The following is a 13,752-nucleotide window of genomic DNA, read 5'->3' as shown; positions in this document are numbered from 1 at the left end:
GGGCTAGTGACCACTTCGGATCTAGGATGATGAGTGTGCGGTATTTGTCCCTGCTCAACACATGCAATTGAAATGGAATGTTGGAAATGATCGGCAATGGAAGAAATATATAAGAAAGCATAAGTTACGACGGCCGTGAGCGGATGTGTACTTACTCGGAAAAGACGAGCGGAAGAATGGTGTTGCTCTCTTTGTACATGAGCATGAAGTTCGGAGGTACCGCACCGCCTTGGTCCGTGTCTTTGAGCCGTCCCGGAGCTGGCTATCGCGCATGTAGTAGGGATCCGCTACCGCGATGTGGCGGGGTCTCTCTCTCGTTGATCTTCATCTGAAGATTGATCGCGTATAGGCGGACCAAGTTATAGTCGAGCCGTTTCGAGTGAAATAGATTGAAGACGTCCTCGAACGCTATGAAGAAGATATCCGCGGGGTCTTCATTGACGAAGTTCTGGTCGGACGGCACCTTGACCGAGAACACCGGGTAATTTGGATCCTTCTCTTTAAGAAGGGTGCCCTCTAGATAATGAATAGTGTGCTGCAAAGGGAGCATTGGTCCACTTGCGAGGTGTTCCATGTCCTTAGATAGTATCGGTTTACCGACTTCATGACACCGGGCAAGCCATCCGGTGTAGGTGGTACCATGTCGTCGGCCCGGATCCTCTTAGGAGCAGGCTGGCTCGAAGATGCGCCCTTCTTGGCTCCTCTCTTCCTTGCCTTCTTCACCCGACCCTACTCGGGGGTGCCTGGTGGTGCTTCGGTGCTTGGTGGTGCTTCGGTGTCTTGGTGGTGCTTCCGAGGTTGCTCGGGGTTGATTTGGGTGGCTCCACGATGATCGTCTTACGCAGCGTGTTAGGGCTGAAAACGGTAGCGAGCTTGACTTGAGCTCGGATTGCCAACCTCCGGAGGAGTGTCTTGAGAAAGACCCGTGAAGACCGAGCGACTGCTTCGTCACTTGTAGGGGACGACCAAGTTGATCGCCGTGTGTGCGGAAGGCTTGTTCATCCATAGGAGGCATGTACATATCTTGGTCGCGAGGCGCCAGTGTTGATGTAGGCATTGATGTCATCATCATCATCTACATCGTTGCCATCAAGTGGCGCCATGTCCTGGACCTTAGATGGTGGCGGTTGTGATGCCGCCGCTTGGCGTACCGTGCGTCTAGTTGACGGTCGTTGCGGTAGCGCTCCCAACAACTCGTTTGTGGCGTGTGGTGGTGGCGGCGATCGTCGGTTCCTTCCGGGTGGCGGCGGCGACCGCCGGTTCCTTGCGGGGTAGTGGGGGCGGCGACCGCCGTTTCCTTAAGGGTGTCGTCGGCGCTCGCGATCTTGGGCCAGATGATAGGGAGGTGGCGCCGGTGCTTTTCTTAGCACTCGGAAGACCCCCCCCCCGCGTACGAATGCTGGTTCTTCGGCCATTTCATAAGCCATGAGGTGCAATCCCCAAGGGGCAAAACGTCGCCTTCGTCTGTGCCCGGAGGTTGAAAGGGGGGATGGCGTAGCGGTACTCCGGCACTACCACTACCAACTTGACCTTCGCCACGTCTTCCGCCAATCTAGCGCCGTGCATAACGCGGGAAGCCATGACAAGGCCGCTAGCAACTTCCACCAACTTGCCGCCGGGCTCCACCGTTTGCAGAAGTATGCATTGTTCATCCTGAGTCAGGGGCGCCATGTTGGGCATCGTGAGATGGCAGTCACGAAAGGCATATATTGTTAAAGAAGATGACGCGAAGGAGTAACTAATGAGTTTACCTCCTTGATGGCGTCGATCTCGGCTACTGTCGATACAAGGGCGGCGGTTGGGGGCGTCGATGCGACCAGTTGGAGCTGCGGCGTCTGGTGGAGCCCCGACGCCGGCGTCGGGTGGAGCGGCACCGTCGGTGACACGTGGAAGCTTGAGTTGCTGCCACTGATGCTGGGCACATGTATCGGCCCCACTTGACCTCCCGCATTCCAAGCGGCCTAACCCCTCCATCAACCCGGGGGGATGATCCGCAGATCTTCTCGTCCAATAACTTGTTCATCATCTCCGTGTTCTCCACAGGCTTTTCGGCCACCAGCTTCTCTAGTGACTCCACCTTCTTCTTCAGCTCCTGAACCTCGGATTTATCCTTAGCGGACGACCTCCTCTCCAGCTTTCTCGTCTTGGCATCCGATCCGTAGTACTCGGATAGCTTCATACTTGTGCCAAAGCCAGACACATGGCCACCCGACGTCGGTGGCTTGTCCAGCTCCCTCTCCTTGTATTTGTTCGTCGCCCTGTTGAAAGGCGTGTCCCACGGTTCCGTCGACCCTGGGACGACGGGCCAGCCGTATCCTTCATCAACTCTTCATCCTTCAGACAAAGGAACTTAAGGTTAGCCCATTTGGCTTCATTGCCTAATAAGATGAGCGAAATAATATAGAACTATCCTTACCAGGTACTGCTCGAAATTCCTCACGTCTTGGTAATCCGTAATAAATTCCCCCGTCTTCCAGTCTAAGTAGTAGCGGGACCGGACAAAGTTCCTAGCCTGTACATCCTGGATTTTGTGCCAGGGGTTTTCTTTCCCGGACGTACCATCTCGGCATCCTCCTTGTCCCAAGTGGGCTGTTTTCCTCGGTAACCGCCACTTCCGCAATGGTGGGTCCCTAAGTTCAACTCCCGCATTTTCTTCCCCTGAGCGGTCCATTTTTTAACACTCGTCACTCTGTAAGTAAGACTTGAATGCATTAAAGTCTTCTAAGGAGATCGACGGGTCTTTGCTACTTATCCTCTCCCAGCTTTCACCGGCCTCGATCTTTCTCTTCAGCCGGTTCTTCCAAACGCTGCTCAAGGCGGTGCTCATCTTCGTGAGAGCTAAAGAGTCCACCTTCTTATTGAACGGCTCCGGAACGTGTATCGTTGGTGAAGCTTCGGAGGAGGGATTGGGCAATAGCCTCGTTCTCCTTGCTTCGAGGTCCCGAGTTAGGATCGGCACGGTTTCACCGGACGATGCACCCTAGTTGCATGCCGTACCCTTTGGCAACCCACGAAGGCTCCATCGGTAGGCCACTTTCGGAGACTACCGTGACAGCATCGGTGAGGTTGGCGAGCACTTGCGGCCTCCGATCCCTCCTTGGCCTCCTCGCCGTCCTCTTCTTCTTACCCTCCTGAGGGTTGCCGCCGCTATCACCTTCCGTGCGGTTGGCCGCGTTCTCTTCACCGGTCGTCTCTTCAGCAGGCTCGGCGGCGTCGTCCCAGGTATCGTCATCGTCGCCGGTGTCGGCGGCGCCCCCCGGCCCTCTCCCTCGGAGGCGGTGTCCCGGCCCTCGTCGGTGTCGTCGGCGGCCCCCCGGCCCTCTCCATCGGAGGCGGCGTCCCGGCCCTCTTCCTCATCGCCGGGCGACTCGGCGGCGGCCTTCCGGGGCCGCTCGTAGCCCTCCCAGAAGTCCTTGTTGGCCTCTCTCGCTTCTTCGTTCTGGCTCATGGGCTTAGAAGTGATGCCCGACATGTTTATTTCCACTTCATTAAAAAGAGGCAAAAAGTTAGTACAAAAGTCAACCAAAAAATTCGGCATGACCTTTGCTATTTTTTCTACGTAGGAGTGCCATTTCTCAACCGAAACGGAAATTAATCAACGCTTCGGGAGAAATGGGCAACTCAATGAAATCCCTGCAAAACCTGGAGCCCACATTCATCACCATATTCACAGATTCTAACCATGTTCATCATCATACAAAATTGTATCCAAATACTACTACATCAAAACCTGGAGCATCAAAAACCTGAAGCATCAAAACCTAGAGCATCTACAACAAAACCTGGAGCATCAAAAACCTGAAGCATCAAAACCTGAAGCATCAACTACATCAAAATCTGAAGCATCAAAACCTGAAGCATACAACTACATCAAAACCTGGAGCATCAAAACCTGGAGCATTACACTTATACTTACAGTAGCACTAACCACTTATACTTACAGTAGCACTAACCAAAATCCTAGCTAGCAGTAGCAATAAAGAACATCAACATATAAAATTCCAGAGATAATTAAATAGCATAAGCTTGAGCATCATATGGAAATGCTAGTGACTACAAATGAAAATGCTATTACTCATAAATATTCCCCAAAATGAAATGCTAGTGACTTCAAATGAAAATGAAAATGCTTGAACATCAACCATCTATGCATTCTCATCTTGCAACCAGGGAGCATGAGCATGATCATTTCATAAAATTCAAACAAGTAGCATTTTCTAAACCTAAATTTTCTACGCCCACAAATCCTAGCATCAATTCAAAATCAACTAGGCAGTAGCATTTCATTTTATTAAAAAACCTACTGCATTGTATTGAAAAACCTACTCGCATTGTTCATTTTATTGAACCATTAGCTATACTTGCAAGCAATGAATTAAAAAAACAAGTAAGCAATGAATTAAAAATAATTGCAAGAACTTTATTAGCTTTAGTGCAAGCAATGAATTAAAAAAAACAAGTAACCAATGAATTAAAAAAATAGCAAGCAATAAATGAAATAGCATTTGACTGCATCATTTGCATTTACATTTAAACCAGTAGCATCATTTGCATGAACAAGAGAACCTAAATCAATTTCTAGCTTGTACATTTCATCATAGCATCATAGCATCATTTCATCATTTCCATTTAAACCAGTAGCATCATTAGCTTTCACCAAGAATTGCTAACAAATCCTAGCAGTAGCATTGGAGTCATTATTCTATTTCATGAATGCTTGTTCAATGTGTTATCACCAGATTTTGGCCAAATCAGGAGATGGGCCGTAAGTGAAGATGGGCTTGAAGGACATACACGTGGAGCATCTTCGAAGCGGCCTTGCGCTAAGAGTTTGGGCTAAATTGCCCGTGTATATGTAATATAGTAGATAGTATCGTGTTTAGAATTAACAGATAGAGTCTGGCCCGTGCACGGTTAGGTGCATGCCTCAATTAGAAAGTCCCTTGGACTATAAATATGTATCTAGGGTTATCGGAAAAGAAGGACAATCACGTTCACAACAAACACAAATCAGGCGCATCGCCACCCCTTTCTTCGGGGGTTTCTTCCGGGTAAGCATCATGCTGCCTAGATCGCATTATTCGTCTACCTTGTGCTGCTCGTACTGAAGCATTGTTGATGGCGGGCAGCACTATTTATCCTTAGGTGTTTAGGGGCTTGCATTGGTGCTTTCTCGTGCATACATGCGTGGCAATGCCGTCCCTCGACACCTAGCTGCCCTTACACCTATACGGGTGTAAGGGCAGCATCTTGCTTGTTCGTTACTTAGTAGATCTGATCTGTTATAGTTGCTCCTTGCTCCGCAGGGATTAGTTTAATATCTGCATAGTTAGGCCTTATGCTGGGGTCGGACGATCCGGTAGCGCGTTAGGTGTTGTTTACCGTCCCTACAAGGGATTTTCCGGGAATCAACGTTATGTTGGTTTTTAGGCCTCTCGTAGGGGTAGTTTGCATCATCTTTCGTATCTGCTAGGCCCGATCACACATAGGACGTTCCGGTTATGCGGTGAAACCCTAAACTGTCGTAGATCGGTTTAGCTTTGTTTTGATCAAGCAGGATCCCCATGTCATTGCAAATCCAACGTGAACCATGGGGCGATCGGCTCTTTGAGCCGATCCACGTGGCAACTCGAGAGCCGATAGGGCTCGTATTTAATGTTTACGTGTCTACCATGCAGAAACAATCGAAGCACTCTAACACCTTCCTGATCGGGTCTAGGTCAGGTGGCACGCCCTAGCAACCGCCAGGACGTGGCTAGAAGACTTGCGGGACGACGCGAGGTGCCAGGGTCCACTAATCGGCCTTGGGAGCCTCCCGGCTCTTCGGGTTGCTTAACCATTGCCCGCCGGTGAGTTTTGGCAGGTAACACAATGGAGATGTAGTGTCTGGCCTACATACTACACTACAGCATGCCACCAAAGTAGATATAGGTCATTTGTTTCTACATCTAGCTATGGAGCCCCCGAATTTCATCACATAGAAAGAATATAATGCCATAACCAAGAAATTAGCTACTGCTAGGATCATGGCAATTCTTTGATGGCTTGGATGGCTTGGATCATGGCAATGCAAACAACATATTGTACATTTCCATTAATAGAGAACATTAAAAACCAGAGAATTCAATGCCACAAATAAATGCAATATATGCTTCTATCAAATGGAGCTTCATATTTTCTATCTAGCATATTCACTTCATATATCTTGTATAAACAAGCATAAATGAATTCAAACAAGCATATACAAGATAATGAGCATGAGCATGAGCATGATCATTTCATAATTATTCAGACAAACTAGGACACACTAAAACTAGCCATTGAGAATTTCTACTGCATTCAAATAGTAGGCAGTAGCTTTTTATCTCTAAATTTCTACTGCATTCATTTGCTACTGCCAACAAATATGACAACAACTAAATTAGCCACTACATAAAAGTCAGTAGCAATGTTAATTTTTTAAAGGCAGTAGCAATGTTTTCACTTCATTTTACAAAAGGCAGTAGCAATGCTTTATCTATTTGACTTCAAATGAGAAATTTTTTATAGGCAGTAGCAATGTTTTGACTTCATTTTACAAAAGGAGGACCTTATCAAATGAGGCAGCACTAAAGGCTTTTTGGTCATATATGTTGCCCAATGAACTTATCAAATGAGGACAATGGCCAGAGACATAGAAAATTCATATCAAAATTCATACTGACTCTCTGTTAACCCTCTTTTAAACATTGTCAAAATTCTTATCATCTGTCTAAATCAAAATTCATACTCGACCATCAAATTTCTATTTGACTAACACATCAAAATTCATAAATTGAATGTCCACATAAGCTACACCAGCACTACATCAAAATTCATACTGACCATCAAAATTCTATTTGACTATATGTATATGCAACATTGTCAATTGCTCAATCAAAATTAAGTACATCACCAGCAAGAAGTTAAGCAAATTGAGAACCAAATTGAGAGGCATAGGGGAGAGGGAGGGAGGCACAGGGGAGAGGGAGGGATGCATAGGGGAGAGGGAGGGGGCACAGGGGAGAGGGAGGGAGGTACATGGGAGAGGGAGGGATCTCACTGATGGCGGCACTAGGCGGTGATGGCGAGCGCAGGCGGTGGCAGGATTGGGGATGGGCACAGGGCAGTGGGGAGGGGGACAAGTGAGTGGGGACAGGGGAGAGGGCCTCTCACCGAATGGCGGCGGCGCAAGGTTGCGATGGTGGCGGCGTTGTCCTCCTCGTCCTCCTCCTCTGCGGCGGCGTGGCGGTCCTCCTCCTCGATCTGCGGCGGCGGCTCGGGCTCGGGCGTCCTGCTCGGCGGCGGCGGCGTGGCGGTCCTCCTCCTCGGCGGCGCTAGGCGGTGGCGGTCCTCCTCCTCCTCGGGCTAGGCGGTGGTTGCGAGAGCACAGTGGGCGCGCGCTAGGTTTTGGCTCGTCGGGGAAGAAACTGCTGTTGTGAGGGGGAAGAAAGGTTCGAGTCGATTATTTCACCAAGTGTCTAAATTCTGTGGCGCACCCCTCCATGTGCGCCACAGAATTAAGCATTCTGTGGCGCATCAACTATGACATGCGCCACAGAATTCCTTAATTCTGTGGCGCACCTAAAGGGGCATGCGCCACAGAATTTAGACACTTAGCAAAACAAAATGGGTTTACTGCTGTGTACTGACAGTTACTTAGCACTAGCCCAGTGGTTAAGGTCAATGTTAGACCATTAGTAGCCAGGTTCGAACCTTGGCTGCTACACAATTTTTCTTCTTTTTTTCATATTTTAGTTACATTTCAATAAATAACACAACATTATTTAGTAATTAGTAGAGTATTATAAATTACTTGTCTCATACAAACATGTACGTTCTTGTTTCTCTCACACACACATGCATGTACTTGTCTAACACACACTCACACACATGTGATAGACCAAAAAAAGATCTTCTTCGTCCCGGCTCCGAGCTCTAGCTAGCGTCTCTTCGCAATCTTCTTGCCCTTTCGGTTGTTGACGGGTGAATACTTTATACCGGAGACCTTGAGATTTCTTCACGTGAACGGACAACCTTTAGAGGGTAGGGAGGTCTTCCTTCTTACTTTACTAGTAGTAGGCATGTCGAAGTGCCTGTCGAATTCCTCCTCAATCTTCGGGTCACCGTTCTTGTCCAAGTCTTCCTCGTTGGCGTCTCCTTGCATTCCTATGATGCTCCTCTTGCCCCTCCTCACGACAACACGGCTAGGCCTCGACGGATCGGTGATGAAAAAGCATTGGTCAACTTGGCTACCGAGTACCCATGGCTCATTTTTCGCGGATGCGTTCTTCGATTTTGCATCGGGTATAACCATGGTTGTGAAATATCGGCCTTCTTTTTCGACCTTCTTGGCCCATCTCACACGAAACATTGGCACCGTCTCTCCACAGTAATTGAGCTCCCATATCTCCTCGATCCTTCCAAAAATCTTTCCTTGACATTAGTCTCGTCATCGGCGTATGACAAGCATAGTTACTCCCGAGTTTTGATTTTCACTATTTCTGTCCTTTTCCTCGGTGTAGAATCTGTAACCGTTGATGTCGTACCCCGATAGGTCCTTACGTTATGCCCGGGTCCCCGTGATAAGGTGTATATGAGTTTTTCATCTTCGGTAGAAGGCCTTTTTCTCTCGTGCTTCAACCGGTTGAGTTTGCTTGAACCAACGCGTGAAGCTGGAGTTGTGCTTTTTGGTTACGTCTCCCATCTTCCTCGGCCGGCCCATATCGATGTAATTCTGCTCGACCATGCTTTTGTGCTCTTGCACGAAAGGTTCGATCAGTTTTAAGTGTTGTAGCGCGACCCGGTGAGCCCTGTCAAAGTCGTCGCGTCGATTGTCAATGCCGACATGGACTGAGCGGTAGCCCTCGCGGTGACCGACTCCAGCAAGCCTCCCGAGGTGCGTCCTGGGGGTAGACCAACATGATCCTCGTCGTCCTCGGTGCTTAGATAATCCGGCGGAAGGAGATGCACTCGTAGGTTAGAAACCCCTTGGCCATGCTTGCGTCCGGACCGGGCCCTATTGCGAACGTATCCTTTCATGACACCGTTCGCCTTTCGAAAGGCATCATGTTGTGGAGGAACGTTGGGCCGAGCTGCTTGATGTCTTCAACGACATGGAGAAGGAGATGGACGCATATATCACGTGAATGCAGCGGGAAGTAAATATCGAGCTCACATAGTATCACCACGATCTCATCCTCGTAACATCTTGAGCTGCCTCACGCCGATCGACTTCCTGGTGATAACGTCAAAAAAGTTGCAAAGGCCAAACAGCGTATCACGGACGTGCTCGTCCATTATGCCTCGGATCGCAACGGGAAGTATCTGCGTCATTAGCACGTGGCAATCGTGAGACTTCATCCCGGTGAACCTCTTCTTCGCTACGTCCAGATATCTGCTTATATTCCCCGAGTAACCGTGAGGAACTTTCACTCCTACGAGGCACCTGAAAACTGCTCGAGCTCCTCCGGACTCGTTGTGAAGCAGGCAGCGGGAAGCAGCACCGCGTTCTTCTTAGCCCTTTTGCGGAGACATTGAGTCCCTTCCGTCTGATCATCATCATCATCGTCATCGTCAGTATCGGGGGCTTGAAGATCTTTCCTGATGCCAAAATGTTTAAGATCGTATCTTGCTTTCGGTCCATCCTTGGAATTTTTTGAGTTGCAAAGAGTGCCAAGCAGACTCTCGGTAACGTTCTTCGTAATGTGCATGACATCGAGGCTGTGGGGCGTGTGGAGGACCTTCCAGTACTCCAAGTCGTGGAAAACAGACCTCGCTTTCCATACACCGAGCAGCGGCTCGGCTTCGGTCGCTTCTTTCCCGGCGCTGGGCACTCCTTCCAATTTTTCGGAAGATCATCGATTTCTGCGCCGCTCCTCGGGCGTGGGGGTCCATCGGGCTCATCTTTACCATTGAACGGATCACCGCGTTTTCTCCACGGGTGATCCAAGCGAAGCCACCTTCGAGCACCTGGGTACACGGTTTTCGAGGACCCGGGATCCCTTGGTAGTTGTAGATGCGGGGTCTCGTCCATGCACTTCACACAGCCGTTGAATCCGTGGCCGACCTGGGCAGATACATATGCGTAACTAGGATAGTCCGTGACTGTCGTGATCAACGCGGCTCTCATATCGAAATAAGTTCTAGTGTAGGCGTCCCACGTACGGGGTGGCGTCTTCCACAACGTGTCTAACTCCTCTTTCAGCAGCCCGAGATACAAATGCATGTCGACACCTCGGTTGTTTCGGCCCCCGAATGAGAATACTCGAGTGTATGTACCTTTGCTTGGTGCACAGCCACGGGGGTAGGTTGTAAGGCCATACAAACACGAGGCCGGGTGCTATGCGTGCTACTGCAGGTTGCCGAACGGATTGAGTCCATCGGTGCTCATACCCAGCCTAATGTTCCTTGCGTCGCCCCGAACCTAGGGAAGGCGATGTCCAATGCTTGCCACTGTCCGGCGTCCGAAGGGTGTGTCGAGCATATAGCCCATCTCCGGATCTTCTTCGGGCTTCGCCTTTCCGCGTGCCATTGCATGAGCTTTGCTTCCTTAGGGTCCACGAAATACCGCTGCAGACGGGGAGTGATAGGAAAGTACCATACCACTTTTCGAGGTACCTTCTTGTTCCCAACCTTGTACCGTCCGTGGCCGCACACCGGACATGTGGTTCTGTCCTTGTACTCGCACCTATAAATCACACAATCATTAATGCAGGCGTGGTATTTTTCGTGCGGTAGGTCAAGGGGACACACGACTTTCTTGGCCTCCTCGATACTACTTGGCAATGTGTTCCCCTCAGGGAGACGATCGTGCCAGAATTTTAAGTTCTTGCTGAAGCTGGAATCGGTCCACTTGTTCTGCGTCTTCATCTGCAGGTAATCAAGCGTTACATGCAAGCGCGTATCCCGCGGACGACACCCAGGAAAGATCGGAGTCATCCCGTCTTTCTCCATTTGCGACAGCTTGGCTCTCTCTCTAGCTGCAACTCTATCGTTGCTCGTCTCCTCGGAGGAGAAGATCTTGAACATGAGAGTCCCGCAAGGCTGAAATTAGCGGGGTCGCGCCGGAATCTTCTTCTTCATCATGATGATCTTCTCCGCCGGCATCTTCTTCTTCATGATGATCTTCTCCGCCGACTTCTTCTTCATGATGATAGTCTTCTTCATGATGATAGTCTTCTTCATGATGATAGTCATCTCACTCGACATGGTCTTCATGCGCACCATTTGATGGGGCCGGCCGCGCCTGGTTGTCTTGCATGAAACCGCGCCTCGACGGGTGCTCCTCCGGCTTGTCCGGAATCGGGGTTGATCCAGCGCTCGAGTTTGCATGATCGACACGGACATCTTATCCGGCGCCTATTGTTCCGAATCATGTCCTCCTTCGCGTCTATCTTGTATCTAGAGATTCGAGCGGAACTCATCGAGAGGACCATGCTTGCCCGCAAATGGTATACATAGAACAGGAAATTAGAACCGCAATAAATGCACACACATGCATGGGCCGTACCTCTCCTCAAGGTATTACATGGAGCGGAAAAATTCGGCATGACCTCTCCTCAAGGTAGGACATATGGGTAGTGCAAAATTTGCCGAAACGGAAATGAATCAACATTTCGGCAAACATCCATGCACCACACCAGCACACACACAAGCGCTTCACCTGCAACAAGCATCCATACACACGACCGCCACACAAGATCTACAAGCATATGCATGTCTCCTCCAAGCATATGTATGTCTCCTCCAACTACTCACCTTGTAGATTCGATACCGAGACGAGACCGCGATCGATTAGTTCGAGAGGATGAGAGAGTATGGAGAGCCTTCTCGTCAACTCCAATTAAGTATCAACCAAAGTAAGTGCAATAAATACCCAAGAAAGTGAAAAGTAGAGCCAAAATGGTATGAGAGAGAAGGGGGGACGAGCTAGATGAAGGAAGAAGAATGGCTTGTGTAGTGTGGTAGGTGGGAGGTTGGCTCACTTTTGTAGATCTGGTTCGCTAATTCTGTGGCGCACCGAACACAGTGCGCCACAGAATACCTTATTTCTGTGGCGCACTAAGGCAGCTACGCCACAGAACAGCTTATTTTTGTGGCGCACATTTGCCATGCGCCACAGAATCAGGTATTTCTGTGGCGCACTGAGGTACGTGCGCCATAGAAATAGTAAAACCAATGATTGGGGGTGACAGGTTGTGGGGCCCACCAAGTTTTTGTGGCGCATGGTTGGCTGCTGCGCCACAAAATTAAGCTGTTTCTGTGGCGCACCTTGCCTGGTGCGCCACAAAATAAATTTCTGTGGCGCATATTTTCTGGTGCGCCACAGAACTAAGGTCCGCTTATAAGGGTTTTCCTACTAGTGCCACCAACAACCTTCACGTGCTTCTTGGCTCCTACTGGTTCGATAACCTTGGTTTCTTTCTGAGGGAAAACTTGCCGCTGTGCGCATCATACCTTCCTCTTGGAGTTCCCAACGGACGTGTACATCTACGCGTATCAAGCACTTTTTCTGCCGCCGTTGCCGGGGAGATCAAGACACGTTGCATGGGGAGTCTCCACTTCCAATCTCTTTACTTTGTTTTTGTCTTGCTTTACTTTATTTTATTTACTGTCTTGTTTGCTTCATATTAAAAACACACAAAAAATAGTTACTTTACTTTCTGTCTTATTTACTAGCTCTATAACAAAAACACAAAAAAAAATTAGTTACTTGCATTTAGTTTAATTTTGTTATCATGTCTAGCTCTGTACCTGTTACTTCTTCACCTGAGGAATTAGTCTTTACTTTTAAATAAGGAGATGAGTAGAGTTTTAAAGATGCTTGGTCTAGAATTTTTGATGCTTATCGTAAAGCTGAACCTCAAATGACTCTAAGTTTGCTCCTTAGTAATTTTTATTTTGGGCTTATGATTCGCTATAGATATGCCTTAGATGCTATAGAGGGAGGAGATTTCCTTCATTGCAACGGTGATCAAGCTTTTAATGCCATAAAAAAATTGGTTGCATCACATAGTTCAGCTAATAACTTTGATTCAACTCTTATTAGCATTTATAATAGATTAAACACCCTTGAGATAAGTGCATCTTGCTTGAAAGAAAATTATAGTTATGTTCGTAACCGTCTTGATGAAGTTTTAGTGAACTCTGAACCATCAATGTGGAACCCTACTATTAAAGTTATTATTGGTGGTGAAATTTTTCATGCCCGTTGTGATATTATGTCTGAATTTTGTCTAATGCCTGAGAGTATTTATGAATCTTTGACACTTTGGGGACTTGTTGAAGGGGGAGAAGGAATAACTCTTATTGATAACTCCGTTATAATTCCTAAGGGAATAGCCGAGGGTGTGCACACAACCATTATTGGAAAAACAGTATCCACTGATTATGTTGTTATTGAATGTGTAGGAACAGGACAAATCACACTTGGAAGATCCCTGCTGAAACTATTGGGAGCAATCATAAATACGGGAGAAGGCACCCTAAAATGCACACCAGGAGGCAGACATGTATTCCCTAAACCAAAGAGTAAGAAAAAAAGTAAGAAGGGTAGGCGTAAAGCCCGAGGTAATGTTGATGCTCCTTCTCCTGATAATACTTGATTTGCACTTTCTGCGCCTAGCTGAAAGGCGTTAAAGAAAAGCACTTCTTAGGAGATAACCCAAGTTTCATTTTATTTACTGTATTGTTGAGTCTTGGAAGTTGTTTACTACTGTAGCAACCTCTCCT

The sequence above is a fragment of the Lolium rigidum genome, chromosome 1 (genome assembly GCF_022539505.1).
Source record: "Lolium rigidum isolate FL_2022 chromosome 1, APGP_CSIRO_Lrig_0.1, whole genome shotgun sequence".
NCBI lineage: Eukaryota > Viridiplantae > Streptophyta > Magnoliopsida > Poales > Poaceae > Lolium > Lolium rigidum.
Note: the sequence above shows the minus strand (reverse complement) of the source record.